Genomic DNA, 23,178 nt, shown 5'->3' on the forward strand with positions numbered 1-23,178 from the left:
ATTTATAGCTTTGCGGTACATCTTTCAAAGAGCGTAATAATGTGACCACCTGCCATACGTATCTGCGAACAGGTTCATTTTGTCACAACTTTTTCAGTTTCTTTGCCATTTTGTGACTTATTACCCGATAATCCGCGCCACTGTAAACCAAGGCATTCATCTATTATACGTCTAATTTCAACCGCAAATCTCGATTAATCTTTTCGCAGGAATTATCGGCTGGAAACATCGTGTCAGTTCCATTAAATCATAATGGAGGTTTTTCGCACTGCATTTATCAGCGGCCTCACCTCCACAGGCCACCTGCTTCAGTTTTTTTTTTTTGGAGTGTGCTTGAAGAATGCTGTCAAGGTGTCAGAGATGCACGTGTGCTGGGTGATCGGGGCCGCGTGAGTGACAGCGATTTTGGCCGATGTTGACGTAGAACAAGTGGAAGCTGCCACGTGCACACGTACTATTTGATTTCTGCTGGCCGTTCTTCGTTTTGAACGCATGGTGCATACAAGGGCATGTCCCTAAACCTAGACTGTTGGTAAGGACACAACCTGTACAGGTGACCCACTTTTCTGAAATGAAACCACGAAAGCCTACGCTCATGGTCACGCAAAGCATGACATTTTCGGGACATTTGCTCCCCATAGCGAGCTCCGCTGCGCTCTGGAGGCAGGTAGGTAGGCGCTAATACCGGTGGACGGGGCGTGCTGCACGCTGGTAGCGGGTAAGAAGTCGTCATCGCAACTTCTGCATTACTGTATACCGTCAGTTGACTGTGTACCTCGGAGTACGTTGCGATGCGTTGAACAGGTTCTAGCTCACGCTCCGGCTCTCGCGTTACCTGCCTCAGTTCGTTTCGCACAACGTCGGCGACCGATAATGCAAATGTAGTCGGAGGTGCTTGCAACTTACTGAGCTCTTCTCTGATTCACTTATCTGATGTGCTCTCACCGGACTTCGCTGACATCCTGCAGGCCTCCCTACAGACGTTGGCAGGTGCACAGCTTACGTCCAGGTTGCATTCCGAGCCCGCTGTGCCACTGTTTCTTTAATCGCTGTTGCTTCAGAATGAAACTCGAACACTGTGCGAGGTGGGTTGTGGACAAGAACAGCGAATAGCTTCTCTCTCAACGAAGCTTTTCTCTCTCGTTCCATCCATTCAAGCTCGCCACTCTCTCGAACAGGTTCAACCAGTCTTCCACGTATTCGAACTAGTCACCATGAAATACTGGCGGCTTGTGTGGTTGAATGATGTCCACTTGCGGCGGTGTTGCCCGAGTGGTCATAGTGGCAGGGTCCATTCTCTCAGTTCCTCTTGGCATGGATTGAAGAGGACAGAACTCAGGCGAGTCACCTCGAAGACGATGACTGGCCCTCTAGCGCACAGGTGTCCTCTCCACAGGATCGACTCGCATGGTGTCAGGCTACGCAGGCTCGCGTTCATGGGGCTCTGATTCATACTCCGTATCTCCACCAGAAACGTAGCTACGTTGCAGCACACAGACGAGCCAGAGAAATGTATTTATGACGGGCGAACCTGTACCCACGATTCAAAGTGACTGTGTTTGAAAGCTACGAGTCCGCGGAACACCAAAGATACAGTCAGCTGTATTCTTTTTCCTTTCCGCATGAAGTCCAAACTCGTGGCACAGACGAGCTAGATCCGGTCATAAGCTCGTGCTATGATGGTCTCTGCGCGTACCTGCCCCGTGGACACCGGTGAAGGCGCGTCATTTGAATGCATATATTTGAATGCATTCTTGAGCAATGATAGAACTTAAATGCTTTGAAAGTTGATGCAACTAAAACAAATTTAAAGCAATTATTTTTCAACCCAAACATAAAACTGTGCCATGCTCTCAATTTTTGGATCCGAAATCTTAATAATTGTGCCACGTTTAAAAGTCTTTGGTGTTTGGCTTATTCAAAAGTTGCTGTGGGATGTTCATGTTATTCACGTATGCTTAGCTGCCTTACGCATTGGTCTTTTACACCGTAATAATCATGTACTTTTTACCAAGATCAAATTGTTGCTTTCCAAATCTGTTTATGTCTGTTACATCGTTCGTTGGTCCCTACGCCACACTTCAGTTACAACACTTCTCCATCAATAATATTGGAGACGCTGCACCGGTTTCCGCTGTCTGGTTGAGCGCTGGAGTTCTGTGGTCACTGTAGGTTCCCTGGACTTCTGCTTCTCCTGGTCTTGGGTTGGAGATGATGACTGCAGCTGGTGTGGTGGCTCAAGGAGTTCCGCCTTTACGTTTGGCCCTGATCCGGAAGTTTCTTGGGTAGTTCTCGACGTAGGCATACTTTCTCCTTCCCTGTTACGGTGGGGTTCAACCGAGTCGAACCTTGTGTGAACTTGATCCACATGTCTCCGAACAAGGCCCTCTGGCGTCTCGACTGTCACCGTCATCGCTCCGTCGGCTGACTTTACCGTACCGGTTTTCCACTTTTCACCTTTGCCAAAGTTGCGGATGTAAACATTCGTGTCCGGTGCCAGGGTCCACTCATCTGATTCACCTGATCTTCCTGCAATCCAGAAAGGAAAGCACGTGTGCAGACGAGATCGAATTCGGTAGCCCAGGAGAACCTCCGAAGGAGACTTGCCCGATGCGACGGGTGTTCTCCGGTAATTGAAGAGTAGTCTGCAAAGGCAATCTTCTAATCGGCCCTGGTTAATCTTCTTCAGCCCATCTTTCACTGTTCGAACAGCTCTCTTTTGAATAGCGTTCCGTTATCTGAAACAAGGGTGCGCGGAATGACGAACCTGCTGGACAAGCTGCGCAGGCAAGTTATTGTCGAAGATGTGGTCGCCTGCTTCACTGGTTCGGCCTCGATTCATTTGCTGTGAGCATCTACAAGATCAAGGATCATGCTTCCATTTATTGGCCCCGCGAAATCTACATGTACCCTTGACCAGCTTTCCTGGCATGTCGGCCAGCTAACTGGCGGGGCAGATGCCGGCATTGGTCGATTTTGAATACAGCTTGTGCACCTCGCCGACATTTGTTCGATGCCGTTGTCCATTTCAGGCCACCAGAAAGCCGACCGAACGATTGCCTTCATCGCCGATGATCCTTGGTGAGTTTCGTGGAGCATGTGCAACATTCTAGGCTGCGCGCTGTCTGGAATGACAACCCTACGGCCCCAAGAGAGCAAACGGTGGTCCAGCGAAAGCTCGCGTCTTCGGTCGAAAAAAGAAAGTAATCTTCGTTCTAGTGCTTTAGCACTTGTAGGCCACCCATTCCTTGTGTACTGCACAACCTTGGCCAGCACTGGGTCACTGGCGATTAGCGCCTGCAATTCCGCTGTCGAGACTGCACTCTCCTGTACGGATGCCAGGGCCGAAATGTACTCGGGTGGCTCGCCGTCTGCGGTTGGCTCAGAAGTTTCTCGTGGCAACCTACTGAGGGCGTCCGCGTTCAGGAGCTGCTTGCCTGGAGAATACTGCAGCTTGTAGCGGAATCCGCCCAAATGCAGCGCTCAGCGCTGTATACGAGCAGCTGCCAGCGGTGGAGTTGGCCGATCCGATCTCAGCAGGCCCCGGAGCGGCTGGTGGTCCGTGACGAGTATGAATTCTCGGCCTAGAAGATAATCACGAAATTTCATTACTCCAAACACCAGGGCTAACGCTTCTCGTTCAAGTTGTGAATAATTTTGTTCTGCTTTCGACAATGTTCTCGAACGGAACCCAATAGGCTCGTTCCTGTTCCATTTTGTGAGAAAAAGCACTGCGCCGATGCCTCTTTGCGATGCGTCGCACTCTAGTTTCAGCGGCAGTGAAGGGTCGTAGTGCACTAACACCCCTGCCTGCAGCAAACACTATTTTGCTTTGTCAAACGCGGTTTGTTGTTCTTTTGTCCAGTCCCAACGTCTGTTTTTTTCCAGTAACCGATACAATGGAAAGAGCAGAGACGATATGTTCGGCAAAAACTTGTCGAAACTGATCATGCCAAGAAACAAAGGAAGCTCGGCTACATTTTTTGGGCAGGGAGCATCACTGATTGCTTTGATATTTTCTTTTATTGAGTGCTGCTTTTGCTGGTCGATTCGAAGGCCAAGATAGGTAACAGATGCCTGCCGAAATTTGCATTTATCAAGGCTTAGTTTAACACCACTCTCCCGGAAACGTTGCAGAACGACTTTGAGCACGCCGTCACTTCCTGCTTTTTCGGACACCAAGACATCGTCCAGATAAGCCTTCGCGCCCAGTAAGCCCTGCAGAACAGTTTCCATCCTACGTTGAAAAATGGCTGGCGCAGCGGCAATGCCGAAAGGTAATCTGTTGTAGCAGAAAATACCTTTGTGCGTGTTAATTACGCACAACTGGCGCGATTCGTCATCAAGCAAAACTTTGTTATAAGCATCCCTTAGATCTAGTGTACTGAAATGCTTGCCGCCGTTTAAGGACGCGAAAATGTCACTGATTACTGGCAATGGGTATTGCCCCAGCTCACATGCTGCATTTAAGGTTACCTTAAAGTCGCCACAAGTTCTAACGGTGCCGTTCTTCTTAAACACTGGTACAATGAACGTAGCCCATTCGGAATCTGGCGCCGGTGATAAAACGCCCAGTTCCACTAGCCTATCAAGCTCTTCAGAAACTTTGTCGCGTAGCGCGAAAAGAATAGAGCGGGCCTTACAGAACTTGGGTGTGACTCCCTCCTTCAGCTGAAGGTGCGCCGCAGGTCCATTGATGAGGCCTAGTTCTGAGCTGAAGTCATCTGGAAACTCGGAGATTACATTCGGAAGGACCTGTGTGTTGGTAGACGGCTCTGCAGTCGGCGGCTCAGCTGAGAGGCTGCGAACAGGGGAGCCTGCGTCACTCAGAAGATAAATTAGGTCTCGGCGACATAAACTTGGACCACAGCAATCTAGCATTACCAAAGGGCATTCTACGGTTGCACCGACGTACGATACCGGCAAAAGGATCTCTTCAAGGACTGGCAATTTTCCCAAATAGCATGACAGCTTTATGCGTGATTGCTTCAGCGGAGGTCATGCGTTCTTGTGCTGCTCAAAAACCCGACGTGACACGACGCAGACCGGTGAACCAGTGTCAATAAGCATTGATACGTCAACACCTCCCCACGTGAAGTTGCGCCGTATTGGGGGCTTCACAGTTTCCTCCCGCGTCGATCTTAGCGTCCAAATGTGCAGGCTATCATCAACGCTTGCATCTGTTTCCCCTTCGTTAACAGCCAGGACTCGGTCGCGTGTTTCCGAGGGTGCTTGTTGAGTTCGAGACTTTGCGGTTTGATCATTCTGGCATTTTCGAGCTAGATGATCGCGTCCACCGCAACGATAACAACGCGCGTTATTCCAATGGCAGGCATTGCTGTTATGTCTGACACTGTCACAACGCCAGCATTTAGCGAGTACTTCTTTGCTCGTGGAGGACTGCCCCTTGAATCTGAGCACAGCTGTTGCTTCGCCGGCCATTTTACGGGCATCATTCTCTGCCGCTTCTGCTGCGAGGGCTATTGTTTCGGCGTCCTCTAACGTCAGATCTTTCTTTGTCAGCATCTGCTTTTGCAGTGCACTCGATTTGATGCCGCACACTATTCTATCCCGCAGCATTCGGTCGAGCATGGTATCAAAATTGCAGTTGTCCGGGATTCGGCAAATCTCAGTAATGAATTCTTGAACAGATTCACCATCCAGCTGGCAGCGGTTGAAAAAGCGGAAACTTTCTGCAATCTCATGGCGCTTGGGATCAAAGAACTCGTCCAAGGCTTTCACGACGTCCTCGTACTCTAAAGAATTAGGCTTCTTGGGCGCTATTCTTCCTGATAGTATCTGGACAGTGCGAGTACTTAAGGCTGCCACTAACAACGCCCGTTTCTTGGCTGACTCTGTCACCGCTGTTGCCTCAAGGTATGCTTCTGCTTTGATGACATACGCCTTCCAGTTGTCTTTCTCGTCGTCGAAGTCAGGCAGTTGCTGGTGCGCCATCGTCGTAGCTGACGTCCTGCTTGAATCCAGGGTTTTTCTTTCCGGTTCTTCGTCGCCACTGTTACATCGTTCGTCGGTCCCTGCGCGTTGGCGCAAGTGAAGTAGACACAAGCTGACAAGCTGGTAGAATGGGCGTTTATTTTCAGTTTACGTTGCAATATAAAGACTCAAAGTAAAGAGGGAAAGGGAAACAAGGTAAGTGAAACAAGGTAAGTGAAACAAGAGATAGAAGCTTTGGCTATAACTGAGCCAAAAACTGATAAGGGTTACACTTCAGTTACAACAATGTCAAAGGTCATTTATTGCCAGAATGTATTGGGTACTACCATGTTCACATATTTAGAAAATTTTTATATTTTACAAAAGAAACTTTAGAGCCTCATTTACCTGAGATTATCCTTCTGCGCAGCTCTTCTGAACCGCCGTTATTCCAAAAGTATTTGGTCTGTGTAATTTAGGCTTGCTTCTCCAGTATAAACATAAAATAAACAAAATATACCGATGCCTAAAGAAATAGCAGAACTAGCCGAAAAAGTTTTTATGTACCTTTTGTTGCTAATAAAAAAAAATGGAGGTCAAATCCTCACGCATGAATTATGGTGCCCAAACATTAAGAATTACTTTTCCCTCTGTTTTAAATGTTTCAGCACAAAATGGTGTTGACATCTGTGTATGTTGTAGTCGTGAGCTTCTAGCGTTTTTCTTATGAAGCTGATATCTGGACTTTCACATGTGGAGTGGCCTTCATTACATGATCCACGCACTTATTTTGTTTCAAATGTTGATGACTCTCTGCATGTAATGAATGGTATTCCTTTAGTTTTTGCACATTTTATCGCGCAAAGTGTGTGTACTGCGACTGCGACGCTAGATTGCAACAGGCTGGAAAGCCTAGTCAAGTTTTGTCAAGCTCTTTTTTTATGCCCTCTACTTTACGAAATGGTAAATAAATAAAAGGAATTAACATGAAATATCCGGCTACAACGAGGCTCCTGTCTTATTTGCGCCGGAACTCTCAATGCCAAGGCGGCATACGTCGCTGTAGGTAAAGTGACCGTGAAGTGACTTTAGCAGGTGTTACGAGCGGCGTCGGTGGCCGCAGCGGACCCAGTAGGTAGCATGGAGCTGGGTGGTGGTCGTCATTTCGCAGGCCACGGGGACGTTCAGAACCCTCGAGAGCTGAGGCAGAGGGACAGGCGTAAAGGAAAACTTAACAAGACGTTTATTTGCAACATGTTGGACAGTAACGTCCGAACGACAACTCTTCTCGCGACACTCTCCTGTTTTCTTCTGGCGGGCTGCTCCCGCTGCCTCGCCGTGCAGTTCCGAAGATATAGGCGGAATGTCTCTTCGGGGAACCAACCACTAATTGAGAGCACAACGCAAGTGTCCCTTCACACACGTGGCAGATGCACGTGGCACACGCGCGGGGACTCGGAAGCGACCACGCAGGAGAAATTCACGGCAGTCCCTCCTGTAGCACACAACCGGCCTTCCGCACATTCCAGAGGGGCCCGCCCGTAGCCACTGCCCCGCAGGCAAAGCGCACAGCCGAGACAAACAGAGCCGGTGCAGGTGACAACCCGCCCCCACACAGAATGTCCGAGATGACGGGAAGGCACGCTTGGGGGCATCCGGCCCAAGGACTTCGTTAATGCTTTGTAACACAGGGCAGACTGTTTGGCTAGTTATCTATCTATGAACACTAAAATATAAGCGCTCAAAACGCTTCAAATGACTAATTAGGTTGGTTTAGTTTACTTTTTATTCATTCATTCATTCATTTATTGTACCCTCAGGGCTTTACAGCATTGCAGAGGGGAGCGGGCACTGACGAACAATGTTAAAGAAAAGAATACATAGACAAGACACTAGAACATTATTAAACACTGGAAATCAACTATTATCAACTGCAACTATGTTATACAGCCAGTAGATTATACAAGAAAACTAACAACAAAATCAAACGTTTACATTTCCAACACCAAGTATGTTATCGAGCGATGTTTTAAAACTGCAAGGCGAGGTGATGGATGCAACTGATTGTGGGAGGCGGTTCCAATCCTTGCAAGATTTAGGCAGGAATGAGTGGGAATATGTAGATGTCTTGAAGCGAGGAACAGAAACTTTCTGCGCATGGTCAGTACGACTTGAACTGTATGACGATGGGGTTATTAAAAGTGAACGCAGAAGAGAGTTGTTGTAAATTTTGTGGAAGGGTACGAGACGGGATAACTTACGGCGTGTAGCCAGTAAAGGAGTGTTAATAATTGATTTCATGTTTGTTACGCTAGCGGTACGGCAATAATCTGATATTATAAATCTAACAGCGCGATTCTGAATGCTCTCAAGTTCGTTAGCTAAAGTGATATTACCAGGGTCCCATATCGATGACGCGTAATCCAAATGCGGACGAACGTACGTAATGTAAAGAAGCTTTTTTAAATCAACAGGGGCCATGTAAAAGTTTCTTCGCATGAATCCTAGAACCCGGTTTGCCTTACATGTGACAGAGTTGATATGATGTTGATATGATGACAGAGTTGATATGACTTTTGAATTATTTCAGGGCACATGAGCTGAATTGAATGAATCAGTGACATTGCTTTCCTAGCCTTTTAGTGCGCACAGCTGGTGTTTGCCTTAACCCAGTTTCCTCTTCACCGATTCTAAACGTCGTCCTTTTGTTGTATCAGCTACACAGGCCTAGCCAAAGTGGTTTTGCGTGCACGTACAAGAGCCGAGGATCAGTGACTGCACATTTAAGAGGTGTGAGGTCATAGCCGTGGCAGAATCGTTCTGATCGTATACCGTGGCTCGTGCACCTAGATTCAAGCAGCTCTCTTTGGTTGCGCCTTCCGCGGCGCTACATGCATGTAGCGGGGCGTTTGGCAGTACGGTATAGCCTTCCTAGCCTTTTAGTGCACACAGCTGGTGTTTACCTCCACCCAGTTTCCTCTTCGCCGATCCTAGGCTTCGCCCTTTCGTTGCATTAGCTACACAGGCCGAGTTAAAGCTGTTTTGCGTGCACGTAGAAGAGCCGAAGATTAGTGACGGCGCATTTCAGAGGAGTGAGGTCATAGCCATGGCAGAATCGTTCTGATCGTACACCGTGGCTCGTGCACCTAGATTCATGCAGCTCTTTTTGGTTGCGTCTTCCGCGTTGCCACATACATTTAGCGGGGCATTTGCCAGTACGGTATGGTCATGGAGAAGAAGAACCCAATGGCTGCTGAGTGGCAAAGAAAAGCACAGAATTTAATTATTTGATTTAGAAGTAGTTGCCAAAAATTCAGCGGTGGAGATTGGGAAGAACAAACACAAGGTTAACCGTGCTCCGGAGACACCGCAGCAAAGAGATGAATGTCTAGCAAAGCGTCGTCACCAGAAGGCCGACTCACTGGCAGTACAGTCAAACTTAGCGAAAGCGCCAGTGGGACTTGGACCTTGGCGACGGACTTCGTAAACAATCCGTTTGGATATGTGTGCGACATGTGTGACGTGATGAACGACATGACCCCAGTGATCAGTGCTTTGCGTGAAACGCTGAGTTGAGCAGCGCCCCCTTAGCTCACGCTACGTGTATCCTGGCACAGCCGAGCCAAACCACTGCAAGAGTTCTTTCTTTATTCAAAAAGCACTTCGATTCTCCCCACAATGCACCTTCTTATAAGGGCTACCTTACGCCGGTTAGCATTGAACGCTCTGGCAGTTTTCTGTTTTCTGTGGTATACGAGGGTTTTGTTACATCGTTTTTGTCTTCAGGGAGAGCTTGCAAGCCTCCGGTCAAAATACCCTACATGTTCTGAGTAAGTATTGTCAAACACGATTCTGATTTTTTGTACTTTCCCTCTTTGTGATAACTCATTCGTCGACACTTACCCATTGTTTCCGCTCCTTTCTCATGTCTATACGAACTGGACATTGTACCATGTTGTGGTCGCTATGTCATTGTTTTCAAGCCGTTCCACATTGTGCACCATGCAAGGGTGTGCAAACACTATGAAATCTATTGAATTGTTAGTAGTGCCATCGGGACTCCTCCTCGTAGACGTTTCATTTTCCCGTTCCCGGTAAAAGCAGTTCAATCGTAAGTTAGTGTGTTTTGCAAACTACCCTCTGCTACCCTTAAAGCCACTGGCGTACCGCCAAGCATATTAAAAAAATTTGTGCCGTATCTGCATGTTACACCGCAAACGTCGTTGAAAGACGATAGTCTTGCGTCTGGAGAAAGTGAATAAAAATTTTTTGATGTTCTACGCAAGAAAATTGGTGAATGGTATTCTGGAGCCACTGCGTTACAGTGCCTCGAGCATGCAACGAAGGCGAACGAGCGCATCAAGTCTCGTCACACGTGAGACATGAGCGCTATCTGGCAGATGTCTTAAAAAACGAAGCGCGCGCGCCCTGTGTACCCGTCCGCGAGGTGATAAGGTGTAGAACTCAAGGCAACGGGTAGGTGCCACCACCGTGTCGTGTTAGCAAAGCATTGGAAATACTTGCCGTTTCTTGCAAGCGTTTCATAGCCTTCGGAGCGTTATGAAGGCTACGATCCTTAAAATCACCTTATGTATGCCTTTTCTAGTAAAAATTACACATATATAATATTGACGTGTTGTTATAGTGCCTCAGATATGCGTAATAATTGCTTTGTAACTGGCAATCGCAGAAGTATGAACGCTGAACCTTGAGCAATATTGGTGGGTACTGCGGATGGGGTCGGCCGTTGGAAGTATCGTTTGGTCCCTTCAGTGCCGTTTAGCGTACTGTTAAAAGTGGACAGACAAACGTACAGATGACAGACAGAAAGACCAAAATTTTTGCGTCGAAGGTCCCCAAGAACGACTATCGTTTTTAAAAAACCAAAACTGTCTTTTTTGCATTTGATCAAGGGCACCTGTGCGCCAGGCCGGAACACAAATGCGGTGCTATACGAGGGATAAATAAGCTATCGCCGTATTCATCCACTGGCCTCTGTCTCGCTTAGCAGTATGTTCAAGTTTGCTTTCAAAAAAACGCTTGCCCAATACACATTCGTTCATGTCATAGCCGTCTTAGTCTACCCTTCTGTCAGGCTGTGCCGGCCATCTCACTGTAACATGCATGGCATTACTGAAACAACTCATCGGCGGGCGCATGAAGTGGACGAGGACGAGGCGGGACTGGCTCGCGAGCAGCTCGTTGTCCAGTTTTTGGCCCTGAGATGTACCTCTCCTTATCATTCTTCACACTGTAAATAAATGCGTTCCACCGTGGCAATTGTTGTGGAAGGGGCTGGGTAAGCCAGCAAAGGCCAAGCGAGACCGGAGGGTAACCGTCTATTAAGTTAGGAACCGCAACAGTACGAGCTTTGCCGCAGCCATGAATAGCGCGCTTGCCAACACTACTTCTTGAAATCAGCTCGGACGCAAACATTTTTACAGAAATTGTGGAAGACGGTTATCCCTTCCTTATCGGACAAGAGAGTCGAGTCTCTGGGTGATGTGATCAATCACTGCCGAACCTTCGAGGTTCCAAGGAGTCGCCACATCACTTCAAAGTTCGGCCACCTGGTCGAGTTTTATATATCAGGTAAGACCTAACAGCAATGAATGTCGCAGTTCCTTTGCTGTAAATTAGCTTAATCTGTCCTCCTGAATTCACAGAACCCTATTTCATGCTATTTGACACCTTATAGCTCTTCTAAAAACATTACCAGACTCGCCTCGCTACATAACCTTTTAGCTTTAAACAATGCCGAATTCATAATTTCATAGCGACCACTCTGCACAGAGAGATTTATCTCACCCTTCGATGCGTCACATGTCTGACTACCGCCACATTAAGCTGCTGTGGAGCAGTTTCAAATGGAGGGCCTAAAACTAGCCGGTCAATTCATGTCTGTGGTACCAGCAAAGTACAGCACCAGGGAGACCAACCCTCGTCTGGCGAGGGAGTGCATTGCCAGCCATGGTTACCAGTGTGAGGCCACACACCTGGCCACTCTAGGCAATTTCATTCACACGAGGATATTTTTCGATCTAGAGGAAAATTTAGCGGCACCGGGATCCAAACAACGGCTCTCTTGTGTCAGACCATTGCGCCACCTCTGCATTTTATTTGCATACCATTTTATTTGCACGTCCTTTGCTATCGGGGCTTGGCAGACAGAAGAGAACTGGGAGTGGGGTTCCTAATTCACAGAAACATAGCTGACAACATAGAAGAATATTATAGCATTAATGAAAGGGTGGTAGGTATTGTAATTAAACTGAATAAAAGATACAAGATGAAAGTAGTACAGGCTTACGCGCCTATATCCAGCCATTATGACGCTTCAGTTGAAAGCTTCTATGAAGACGGGGAATCGGCACTGAGTAAGGTAAAAACACAGTATAGTATAGTGATGGGCGACTTTAATGCAAAGGTAGGGAAGAAGCAGGCTGGAGACCAGGCAGTAGGAGATTATGGCATCGGCACTAGAAACGCCAGAGGAGAGCTACTGTAGAATTCGCAGAACGCAATAATTTGCGGATTTTGAATACCTTCTACAGAAAACGGGAAAACCGCAAGTGGACATGGAGGAGCGCTAATGGCGAAAATAAGAACGAAATAGACTTTATAATGACCGCACACCCAGGAATCGTGCAAGATGTGGAAGTGGTTGGCAAGGTAATATGCAGTGACCATAGAATGGTACAGTCTCGAATTCGCCCAGACTTGAAGAAGGAACGACAGAAACTGATACGCAAGAAGCCAATAATGAGCTAGCACTGAGAGGGAAAGTACAGGAATTCAGAGTGTCGCTTCAGAACAGGTACTCGGCTCTTAGTGAGGAAACCAACCTTAGCGTAGATACAATGAATGATAATCTGACGAGTATCATTACGGAGTGTGCAGTGGAAGTTGGAGGCAGGGTAGTTAGACAGGACACTGGCAAGCTTTCCTAGGAAACGAAGAACCTAATTAAGAAGCGTAAAACCATGAAAATGTCAAGTATAACAGACGAAATAGAACTGGCAGAGCTTTCGAAGTTGATTAATAGACGTAAAGTATGCGATGTAAGAAGGTATAACATGGAGAGAATTGAACACGCTCTGAAAAACGGAGGAAGCTTCAAAGCAGTGAAGAGGAAACTTGGGATAGGCAAAAGTAGGTTGTGTGCACTAAGGGACACAGGAGGCAAAATAACTACCAATATGGATAGGATAGTTAAAATAGCGGAAGAGTTTTACAGAGATCTGTACAGTAGCCGAGACAACCACAACCTTAATATTATAAGAACTAGCACCAGACGACACCCCACCAGTAATGATAGAAGAAGTCAGAAAAGCTTTGGAAAGCATGCAAAGAGGCAAAGCTGCTGGTGAGGATCAGGTAACATCAGATCTGCTGAAAGATGGAGGACAGATTGTGTTAGAAAAACTAGCCACCCTGTTTACGAGGTGTCTCCTGACGGGAAGGGTACCAGATTCTTGGAAAAACGCTAACATCATCTTAATACATAAGAAAGGAGATGACAAGGACTTGAAGAATTACAGGCCGATCAGCTTGCTCTCTGCAGTATCCAAGCTATTTACAAAGGTAATTGCTAACAGAGTAAAGAAAACATTAGAATTCAATCAACCAAAGGAACAAGCAGCATTTAGAACAGGCTACTCAACAATTGACCACATTCGTACTATCAATCAGGTAATAGAGAAATGCTTAGAGTATAACCAACCACTATACATAGCCTTCATAGAGTACGAGAAGGCGTTTGATTCAGTAGAAATATCAGCCGTCATGCAGACACTGCAGAATCAGGGCGTAGATGAAGTATATATAAACATTCTGGAAGAAATCTACAGGGGATCAACTACTACCATAGTGCTTCATAAAGAAAGCCACAGAATACCAATCAAGAAGGGTGTAAGGCAGGGGGACACAATCTCCCCAATGCTATTTACCGCGTGCTTACAGGAGGTTTCCAGAAGCCTAGATTGGGAACAGTTAGGGATAGGAGTTAATGGAGAATACCTTAGTAACCTGCGATTCGCCGATGAGATTGCATTGCTGAGTAACTCAGGGGATGAATTGCAACTCATGATTACGGAGTTACACAGGGAGAGCAGAAAGTTGGGTCTTAAAATAATCTGCAGAAAACGAAAGTAATGTACAACAACCTCGGAAAGGAACAGCGCTTCGAGATAGGTAATAGTGCACTTGAAGTTGTAAAAGACTATGTCTACTTAGGGCAGGTAATGACCGCAGAGCCTAACCACGAGATTGAAGTAACTAGAAGAATAAGAAAGGGGTGGAGCACATTCGGCAAGCACTCTCAAATTATGACAGGTAGATTGCCATTATCCCTTAAGAGGGAGGTATATAACAGCTGTATCTTGCCAGTACTAAGCTACGGAGCAGAAACCTGGACACTCACAAAGAGGGGTCAGCTTAAATTGAGGACGACGCAGCGAGCAATGGAAAGAAAAATGGTAGGTGTAACCTTGAGAGACAAGAAGAGAGCGGAGTGGATTAGGGGACAAACGGGGGTTAAGGATATCATAGTTGAAATAAAGAAGAGGAAATGGACATGGGCCGGGCATGTAGCGCGTAGACAGGATAACCGCTGGTCATTAGGAGTAATTAACTGGATTCCCAGAGAATAAAAGCGGGTTAGGGGGAGACAGAAGGTTAGGTGGGCAGATGAAATTAAGAAGTTTGCGGGTATAAATTGGCAGCAGCAAGCACAGGACCGCGTTAACTGGTTTAACATGGGAGAGGCCTTTGTCCTGCAGTGGACGTAGCCAGGCTGAAGATGATGATGATGATAAAGCACTATTCAAAACGGCCAGCAATCCCGCCATTTTTAGTACTGGGAGCACCAGCAGTGGCGCTGCTTCGCAGTAACCTCCAGATCATGCAACAGTTTACCATTTCTCCACAGAAAAGAGTGGCGTCAGGCTCAGCTGCTCCGCAAACATTTCGTCTGCTAGACGGACACATTCGGTCCTCTCTTGCCACCTGCATTGCTGTCGTCACCGTAGAAAGTGTCGACTCGGGTTCAATAAGATAGCCTGCAGCTTGGAATCCCTGCGATTCGCGACGTTGCGCATTATTTTTACTTCGATCAACCTTTTGCAGAACTGTGATTCCGAAATGGACGCCGTTCCAAGCAGCACTGCAGAGTTGCCCGAGCATGCACGCTTCAGCCATGTTCGCTCGTGTGTCTCAGTTAGCTATATTGGTGTGTTTTGGCGTACAAAGCATTGAGGTATACACAGAGAAGTCAATGCAATATAGCTATCGTGAATGAGCATCAGCTTAGAAAAAGAATACGTTTCCTGCTAGTCAGGTCCTTTTTCGCGCCTCCAGATGGCTCCACCTAACCAGCCTCTCGTAGTTAACACGGTATTACCACTTTTACGTGGACGCAAAGTCTACAGATGAACTAAAATTCAACCATACCTGCGTGTTACTTGTTAGTGATGATATCTGACTATACGTTGTTCCTCTTTTGATAGCTTGTGGTCGTGGTGATGTGTAACACATACGTGATATGAAAGACACCCTCATTTTACTTTTTTCGTGCTTCGAGCGAGACAACTGCAACTCACAATCATTCCCCGACATGCTGACCGACAAGCACGCGTTTAATCATGTTCTATTCTTTTGCCGTTCTTCTGAAGGTGGTTTTTATCTTGATAATTTCACGATATCATTCAAAACGGTGCGACAAATTTCAGACGCGACGCATTTCAACCGCACTGTTTGCAGAGTTCACCATTCACCATACGTACTCGTAAGATGATTGTTTTTCTCCTGTACGACTTGACGTGCGACGCATGTGAGGGTAGGCTATCGTGGTGGCCTGCACACTCACAAAGAGCGAAACGGCAGCATTTGCACCATGCAGCACATTCCACCACTAATCTGACATTCAGCTGATCAATTCGTTCGTTTGATTAACTGCTCTGAAGGGCTCTAGACAAAGCGAAAAGCGGAGCATACGTATAGAGTGAGTGCGGCTGTGTTGTTGGGTGTTGCGACTTCAAGTTAGGATTTTTTTTTAACATGAAAGTGTTTCATGGCGAGGTCTACCACGGCTGGGCTAACATATTTTGGTCACGGATGTGACGTTGAGAGCATACACAAACAAACGGCATAGAAAAAAATTTCATCATCGCCCGCTAAACGGAACCATGGGTCGATGCTAAGCCGCGGGCGTTGACGCTTACACTGGAGACGGCGTGTGTGCGGGCACTCATCGCGGCGTTGCGCAGGAGAGAAACCTGGGCAGGCGCAAAGCACGCAGTGATGAACCAGTGTTTTCTACTGGAACATGCCATTCGCTGCTAAAGGGCAAGGGGAGGCCGAAGTGTCCGATTGGACACAAATACCCGCAGTCCACACTTAGTTAACGCTCACGCTGCGAATTTTATTGATCAACAATACACAGGAGAAATCTTCCGCCAGCACTACCTTGGAGGTCAAGTTCCGGTGCCTATATATACGGCGTGGCCAGTGAACGGTTGCGCACCACGAGCAGTCATTTTTTTTTTCAGCCAAAAACTCGCATACTGGCGAGGCTGGAGGAGGTACCGGGATTTAAACACACATTCTATGTAGATGATATTACTCTATGGCTAACTAGGGTAAGTTATGCGCACCTGGAAGAAGCACTACAATAGGCAGTCAATATTGTCGAAGGGTTGCCATGGGAGGCGAGATTTTCATGCTCTCAGCCCAAGTCCAAGCTTTTTATAGTTCGGCACAAACCCCGAGGGCTACATGCGAGACACTATATTCCATCACCACCATTGGACGTAAAAGTGTGGGATTGGCCGGCCACTGAAGTCAAACGATTAGTAGTCTGGGCCTATATTTGCAAACTAACAGGAACTATACGGTGGCCCTTGAATAACAAAGCACGGTCTGCGCTACCACCCGGCGATTCTGGATAATCGCTAACCGTAAGAGCGCGGTTAAAGAAAAGAATCTCGGTAAGCTAGTACAGGCGCTTGTGCTCAGCAGGATTACTTACGCGACACCTTATATGCTAGAGAAAAAGGCAAGGTCGAGGCTATAATCAGGCAAGCTTACAAGGCCGCCCTTAGGCTGCCCAACAATGCGTCTACAGAAAGGCTGTTGAAACTAGGAGTGCATGACACCTTGGATGAACTACGAGAGGAGCACCTGGTGATCGAGCACGCTAGGCTTTTGACAGCTAAAGTAGGCAGTATCATATTAGAAATGATTCACATTGGGGCTGAGGCTACCGCTGGGAACACTAAAACTCAGGTGGGGCGTGAAATACACAGGGCCATGTTCATAAAACTTTTGTCCCAAATTATGCATTTGATTTACCTCAAGCAACGCAGGCAGGCAATAGCCAGAGCTTTACATGTTGAGTACGGGGAATAGAAAGCGGCAGTCTATACAGATGTCAAGGGATATAAAAGACGCTTTTGTAATTGTGGTGGTAGACAGGGGAGGGGGGGAATGCTTGATTGCCTCTGGATCGGCCAAAACGTCTTCCTACGAAACTGCAGAGAAAGCGGCCTTAGCGCTAGCTATAACTAATACTAAGATGGGCTTGATTGTCAGTAATTTGAAGATAGCCATCCGAAATCTGGCGAGGGGCAGAATATCGGTAACCACCGTAAGATTGCTGCACGGGGCCACGAGACAATGATTCCGAGAAAAAGAAATTGTCTGGCTACGACCACCCTCGGGGAACCGTGGAAACGAGACGGCACACCTGAATGCTCCAGTTTTCGTCAGCCGGGCAGTTGAGCCGCCCGTTCCAGGGAATTCTGCGAGAGATCGTCTGGATTCACGACATCGCGAATCACTAGAAACTAGAGCGGAAGATTTATCCACCCCCGTACAAGTGATTGTTTAAGGCACATGAATGCATTTGAGAAAAATTGCAGATCCGATCTTTTCCCAATCCTTACGTGTTGAACAAAGTATATCAGGAGGACATATAGCCGCAACGGTGCCAGGCAGCAGCAACATATGCTTTGGGAATGTAGCAGGGGAAGTTCTAGTTCCGCTTGTAGCAGGAAAAGCAGCTCTGTGAAATTTCCGTACAGGTGAGGTAATACCTATTGTGACACTGAAATTGAAGCGACCAAACTGCCGCTTTGAAAACGTTGCGTTATGAGCATTTTGACCAAGCTTTAATTGACGCCTCTCTGATGGCGATGCATGCATCGTTTAACTGCGACGCGTTGTACGCGGTGGCCTATCTTGTTGTACTGTCTTGTCACACTGTGATTTTAGATAAACACTCCAATATGACGCGAGTAGAGCACGGTTGATTTGCATTGCCATTTTGCACGATCTGTTTGCAGTCGACTGCGATGCTCACGCCACGGTCGTATACTGTTGTCGGCAGAGTAATGATCAGTGAAGTAAAATATTGCTTTTCGGAATGTAGGGCCGTGAAGCGGCGCCAACACGTTTGATCGAAAATGAGAAATTCGATCCGTGGTTATGGTTTGATCTTGAATAATTGTGGCTGTGCGCCACCACGGAAACGCAACCTGGCATGCGCGTCGGCGCATTACATCGGCGTATTCCGGGGCGCCACTACAGAAAAAGTTTTGTGTACAGCAGTTGTAAGCGGCCTAGCCATACAAAACTGGAACTTAGTTTCAGACCTAATCGGCGCAAACACGAATAGCTTCGCGCGGCAAGGGAAACAAATTCTGCCTTATTCTCATAAGCACTTTATTCGCGTTTCACGTGGATTATGATATTCGATAGTTCACTAGCATTTATATACGCAAAACGTCGCAGTTACGTTTATTTTGACATAATATCGATTGTTTGCAGCGAGTAGTGAACTTGACCTTTTCTGAGAACAATTACAATGTCATGCCTATCGTTCGGAGCATGCCTAAACATACGGCAAAAGAACTAATTACCCTTCGTATTGCTTTCCAGCTTGACAATGATAGCCGTCAACGTCGCGGAGGGTACTTCAGCTGCAGATATGGAGCTGCGGGCACTTGAAAGCACTGCGCCGCTGTGGGATTCTACATCACAAGGCATGAATGACCAGCGAGAAAACCTATAGCACTAAATTCCGGGCTGCCCTTCGTGATTGTGGCAGTCTTCGACACAGAAATACCACCTGTTTCTGGGGTTTCTCCCGGCACAGAAGTCAATGCACTGTACCAAAGGCCACAAAATAAGCAGAAACGAAGCCAAACGGCCTTAACCATGAACGGCACCGACTGCGTTTCGTGGGAAAAGAGCCGGCCGAGCCGTAGCCCACCATCTCATTGATTTGGCGTCGCTATGGCAGGTGGCGCCAGGGTAGCCGCTAACTCAACTTTACAGAACCTATTGCGAGGGGAGATAGTGGGGGAGCGTAGGAGAGAGAGCGGGAGGGGCGCGCATGCGCTGTAATGGGGGTCACGTCGCACACCGGATTGAGCTCGGCCATAAGACGCTTCGCATCAAAAACGGGAAGGAAAGGTTCGGTCGTGAGGCGTCGAACCAGCGACCTCTAGATGCTAAGCGCGCGGCACTACCCACTAGGCCACGAAGCATGCAACAAGTGTGAAACGGCAAACCATTTATATAACCATATACCCCATGTCGATTGTCCGAACTTCAAAGCATCAATGCGTTTTCTTGTTCAGCAGCGAGATGGCACGCGAGCTTGTATTTGTAGCGCTCTGTAGGCCACCACCTCATCCCTCCATGCCTCTCTCACATTTCGATGAGCGCCACCTCCACGAAGCATGGTTTGTCTTGCGTACGCAATTCAGGAGAGCACGAACGTCACTCCGCTCACGGCCGCTTTCAAGAAAAAAGTATACTGCCAACACTAGAAGTAAGGAAATTGTGACTGTTCTTCACGGAGTTGTCCTGTGTATAAAAGTGCATGTATGCTGTAGGCCCGTGTGCTCAGATTTGGGTGCACGTTAAAGAACCCCAGGTGGTCTAAATTTCCGGAGCCCTCCACTACGGCGTCTCTCATAATCATATAGTGGTGTTGGGACGTTAAACCCCACATATCAATCAAAAGTGCATTTGTTTTGCACGTCTTTCTGTTAGAACTGCGCGCTTCAAGCGTCGAGCTGTGACAGTTCGCAGTCCGCGCTCAGCCTGTTTCTGCTCATTTCTTGCGTGCTTTCTGCTTGAGGTGCGCGCTGCAATTCACCAGATGCTGCGGTTCTTCACACTGCATAGCATTTTGTTGCTGTGGACTTCATCCATTCGCCCTTGTGGCGAAACAATGCACAATGAACGCTGAACTACCTGGACGAGGACACGCTTCAATTTCGTGTTATACAGATTCTCGAAAAGAGGGATCAGCCACTTTTTTACACCACTAATAATCGAACTATAACCTGTAGAATTCTTCTATGTGACTCTTAAATACTTCGCTCTCCTATTTTCAAATTTGTCGCCGTACTACTCAATTTTCTAATAAATGCCGCTAGACTTGTGTCTGTGTGGCATTTTTAACTTAGCACCATGAATTCAGTCAGCGTAGTCTTTCTAAAAAAAGGCATTCACAGAAATGGGCCTCCGTAAAAACCCCCATTAACCCGAATTAACCCTTTAGACAACGCACTTGAAACGAACACTCGGGGTTATGTTCTACACCACAGTATTTTGCCGAGAAAGCGAGCCTTTCGTGATGCAATAAGTTTCAACGTTTGCTCTTACCTCGCGGTGTACTTGGTGGCTCGTGCTTTCCGCCAGCTAGAAGATTAAGGAACAAACGTGCACACCAATTAAACTCTGCAATAAGAAATCCACCGAGAACAATGATGATGTACGTAAGTTTGTGCGTATTTCGCTGTAATATTTATTGGTCAAACATTACAAGTTAGTAAAGAACTCGGACACGGAAGTGAGCGAAGTCACTGTCACATGTATAAATTCCCATAGTGCGCATGCTGCCGCTTAAAGTTTGTAATGTGTATGCATGTGTGGTTTTCTAGTTTTGTCTCGTATTCATCAGCGGTAGCTCGTTTTATTATATTATCAGATACTTTATTTTTCATCGTTTTGTTTACTTCTTTTGCTGTTATAGTTTAGCGCTTTGATTGTGATATTCTTCAATAATGAAAAGTTAAACAGAAACACAGTAATGTAGGTGAAAGCGGCCTATCAATTTCCTATATTTGAGAACAAGTACTACCTTGCTAAGAATTATTTATTTACAAAATGCAGAGGCAAAGGTGTTGCAAGTAGCTCTGTGAACAAACACGCAGGTTTGACAAGTTACATCGATCACTACCAGTAAGTGAGCCCAGCTAACCAATTCGAAGTGCAATAACTGGTGTGAGGTAGCTTTTCGTAACACTTCTATAATGATAGGTATATCTTAATTCCTTTCACGCACATAGAAGTACGTGCTTGTAAATATTACGCGTGCATTGAATAACATAGCGTGCACTCTAAGTTCACGTAACTGACAAAAGAGGTAGCACAAGATATCGCGGCTGTTTCACAAAGATGAAACTTTCAGATGACGAAGTGAGAAGTACCTGCCGATGGAATAGATATTTCCAATACATCTGGAGACCTACAAAAGGGCAGACTAGAGTTAGAATGACGCTCAATATGAGTTGAAAAATGCGGACTGGGCTTAGAGACCCCAATTCTGAACATGGACGCCTAGAAGCCTTAGTTCAGAAAGTACCGCTATTTAAGAGAGTTTAACTCACCACCTCTTTTCGGTGTAGGTGCCACTGTGCAGTGTTGGCGCCATTTTAAGTACAGACAGTGGGCTGTAACTCATATAAAACATGACTGTACAGGTCCGCAACACTCAATGAGCTGACTTAAATACCCAGAAATTTATATTTACCGCGACCCTGCACCCAAGTGACGCAGGCAAACGACTTAATCTTAAACAGTGCGTCATTACTCTTCAGTTCGGCCTCCACACATGTGTAATTAGAGCCTTGTTACTCGGAAAGGCTAACCTCAATTATGATGCTCAGTTAACTGGAGTGCGCTACACAGTTAGCGCCAGATGCAGTTGGCATATTTAACGTGGGAAAAGCTTTTCTGAGGTTCGTGCAGTGAGGCAGATTACGGGACACTCAGTTCCGCGAACAAGTATGTAAACGTATCACTTCTTTTTATAAGTGCCCTAAAACACAGTGTACTTTTATTAACAAAAATTCCGGCCTGCTTGCACCTGCAGTGTCCGAGCGTAGTCCATGAAGTGATTTGACAATTTTCAGCATACTCTCAGGCTGCGTTTCGCAATTATGGGAGAACTCTCCTGGCGGTCTACACGGAAGCCAAGACAATCCACTGCTTGATACGTTTTGTATCGTCGTGTTCAGTGAGTGTTTTCATTTGGCGACTGTCGTGTGTCAACGTCTCTGTTGTTGTTCACTAGCAAACCCGAGTTCACTTGCATTTGTGAAGACGTTTTGTCCTTCATTGGAGCCGCGCTGCTTCGACAGGCAAAAGGGTTGTAACCATATGTTATTTGGCGTCCTTAACTGAGGTAGTAAACCATGATTAGTGAGATAACTGCAGTAAGATTTCCTGCCCAACTGCATGTCGGTATGGTTCAAAGAAACAGAAGTTTGTCACAATTGAAGTTAGCGGGTCCGAGTAACTACGGCAAAAGTGTCGCCCTGTCAATAGTTAATGTGGTAAAAAAAAACCCTAATTGACACACATATGTAGCGGTGCACGTATTCATGCAAACAGATAAGGAAAGTTCACAAAGCTGTGCTTCGACAAATAGATATACAGCCTTTATTATAGCCCCTTTGACAATAAATAAATACTTAATCATTCACTTACTCACGCTTCATCATTCTCCTTGTAGTATAGGCAGAACACAAATCAAACACGTACAAATAAAAAAAACAGGAAAAGACACCGAGCACGGAGGGAAACAGGACTCTCACTGAAAGCTAGCGCTGAATTAATTGGCAGATTGCACTTGCCATGCGTAATAGGCACGTTTGTGCGACTTCGTGCACCATTGTGACAACGAAGACCGTATATATCATCCTTTATAAAAAAAAACTTCTCACCGACAATGTAGATGACCAGGAGGAACGTCAGCAGGAGCGTCGCGGCCACACCTAGCAGAGTGTTGATGTTTATGTTCGATGACTCGTTCACATCTTTCTCTTGCAACCGCTTCCTGTGTGAAAAAGTGGTTGCGGGGGCCAAAAATTGGGGATTCTTAAGCCTCGCCTTCAAGAGTTGAGCGGTATAGCGATATCCTGTCCCTAGGGCGTACTTCATCCAATT

General features: G+C 46.7%; 1 long non-coding RNA gene and 1 pseudogene across 1 annotated transcript in view; both read right to left on the reverse strand.

Moving 5' to 3' along the window:
* The window catches only part of LOC142786375 (uncharacterized), a 32,966-nt gene that overhangs the window by 8,252 nt on the left and 1,536 nt on the right, over positions 1-23,178 (reverse strand). Inside the window, exons 2-3 of the long non-coding RNA XR_012889030.1 lie at positions 22,956-23,068; positions 20,611-20,646 (exon numbers count right to left, since the gene is read on the reverse strand). This is a non-coding gene — a long non-coding RNA (uncharacterized LOC142786375). The remainder of the gene's footprint in view (positions 1-20,610; positions 20,647-22,955; positions 23,069-23,178) is intronic.
* LOC119168351 (uncharacterized) lies at positions 2,102-6,056 on the reverse strand (annotated as a pseudogene).

Source organism: Rhipicephalus microplus, unplaced genomic scaffold, assembly GCF_043290135.1.
Source record: "Rhipicephalus microplus isolate Deutch F79 unplaced genomic scaffold, USDA_Rmic scaffold_23, whole genome shotgun sequence".
NCBI lineage: Eukaryota > Metazoa > Arthropoda > Arachnida > Ixodida > Ixodidae > Rhipicephalus > Rhipicephalus microplus.